The following is a 2335-nucleotide window of genomic DNA, read 5'->3' as shown; positions in this document are numbered from 1 at the left end:
AGCCCGTCGCAGTCACTCCATCCGTAAAACGGAGGACGTTTCCACCCACTTTACATTAAATAAGTTGGGGAGAATTAAACCAAACTATACCTAAAATGCTAAATGTGCGTCAAACATTCATCCTGAAAGCTTTGGGGACATGTTGGACACCAGCCTAACTCAAGACAGGCATTCTGTTCCCTGTCCTCAAGTCACCAATTCCTGGGTAAAGGGACCAAGGGGTCGTAAAGTGACCCTCGTGCGGCGAAACCCATAACCGTGAGCATTTGACGTGAGCATAAGGGTTCCAGAGATAAATACTCCGATATTTTGGAACTGTTGCAAAGGTAGGGCAGACATTTTCGCGGTTTTCCTGCAGTTCTATTCTTAGTAGACGTAGCTGGCTAGAAACTTCAAGTAAGGTTTCTCCTCTGAGTCTTAACTTTTCACATGAGCGAAGTTCACAATCTGAGTAAAAACAGGCGAGATCTCGGCCCTCGACGTGTGCTGATTCAGAAGCCACAAAATGGACTACCTCAGACTCACTTCTCTACACAGTCTCTTCGTCCAGGCAGCATTCGGGGTTCCCAGGGTCCAAAGAGTGAGCGGCGTTGGGGGTTGCAGCCCAGAACTCAGTAACACAGACCTCCCCAACTCCCGCCTCGCCAGGATTAAGGGAGTAAATCCCTAACGCCACAGACCAGGTCAAGGACAAGTTCTCCCCCGCCCTGCTCCCCCCTCCTGGGCGGGGATTCACCCCCCCTTCCGGGATGAAAGGTACTAAAGAGACGCGGAGGGGGGAGCTGCGGGCCCTGGCCCCTTGATGTTCCGGTTGAACAGGTGCTAGTGAAAAGGAGGCGGACCCGGCGGAAGAGTCGGCCAGGGGGGCAGTGCGTTGAAGGGGCAGCGGCCCCCTCTACCCTCAATCCCCCAGCCCGCCTCCCCCTCCTCTCCGATCCTTCTGCCCCTCCCCCCCAGGAAGCGTCCCCGGCCTAGAGGTCTTTGAAGTGTGGATGAAGCCCCCAGGGCTGCCGTCTCCCCTCGGCCACCCAATCTCCCGCTGAGGGGGTATTTGACCTTTGGTCCCAGTGAGAGTGCCGTCTCCTCCTTGTCAAGGAAAAAAGGGGGATCAGATCTTGTCTTTGGGCCTATATTGGTATGGTGGGGGGGTGAGTCTTGGGTTGCCCTCCTCCAAACCCCAGACCCAATTTCGGGGACTTTAATCCTCCGTCTAGTGGTTGTGAGCGCTTTTGTGTTTGTGTGAGGGCCCAGAAGTCAGGCGTAATTCTGTTTGCTGGGGCCTCCAAGGTAGCGATTTCTTCACTCGCGTTAGATCTTTGCGCACGCCTTGAGGCTGGAGGTGGAGTTAGTCTTTGAGAAATTAGGTGGTGGGGCTAGGAAGAAGTGGTGGTACTTCTGTGTACCCCCAAAGTGTCTAGAGACCTAGAAAGTAATGATTTCAAAGAGAAGCTCCCGGAGGGCAGGAATATCTCCTCTGGCGGCCAGGAGACGCCAGAGGTCAACAAATATCTCTGCAGGCGTGGTGGTTCACGCCTTTAAACTGGAGCCGCGCTAGTTGAGGCTACCGAGTTCAAGGTCATCCTTGCCGACGCGGCGAGTTCTTGAGTTCGAGGCCGGCCAGAGCTACTGGAGACCGTCTCAAGAAAACAAAACCATTATTTGGAGGGCAAGTAAAAGTTTACAGGTGACATTATTTACCCTCCAGAGTGGCTTCCAGGGACAGCGCCCATGAATGCCATCCAAAGAAACTCCTCCGCCCCTCCAAAGAACAAGCACCAAGCACAGGCAAATGGTTCACATCGCCCAATTCCTTTTAGAGTCTTTTTTTTTTTTAAATCTCCCCTTAATTTTCTTAGGGTTGAAGAACACACTCAAAGAAGCGGGGCTGGGGGCGGGTGATCGGAGACTCAAAATGTGACACCGAGAGCCTGCAGAGGGGAAGGCTCGGGAACTACCCACCTAGAGTAATAAGAGGGAAAAGAAAAAACGGAAAAGCTGCACGGAGCGCACGAGCGAAAAGCTCCCTACCAAGCCAGGCTTTGTTCCCTGAACCTAAGACTTTACCCGGCGGCGGGCGGGCCGGGAGCGAGCGAGCGAGCGGAGGCGCGCGGCCATGGCTGCCGCGGCCGGGCAGGGAGCCCCGCGAGCCTCTGGGGTCCCGCGGCCCCGGGCCCCAGCGTGGAGTCGACTCCCGCTCGCGGCCGCGGGCTCTGCGCCGCACTTACTCAGCTCGTCCTGGGAGGCGGAGGCGGCGGCCGCAGCCATGTTGCGCCCGGGAGCGAGCGAGCGAGCGAGCGAGCCAGGGAAGGAGGGAGGGGCGGACGGGCGGCGAGGG

The sequence above is a fragment of the Microtus ochrogaster genome, unplaced genomic scaffold (assembly GCF_000317375.1).
Source record: "Microtus ochrogaster isolate Prairie Vole_2 unplaced genomic scaffold, MicOch1.0 UNK31, whole genome shotgun sequence".
Taxonomy (NCBI): Eukaryota; Metazoa; Chordata; class Mammalia; order Rodentia; family Cricetidae; genus Microtus; species Microtus ochrogaster.
The sequence above is the reverse complement of the archived record's forward strand: the minus strand, read 5'-3'. Positions refer to the sequence as shown.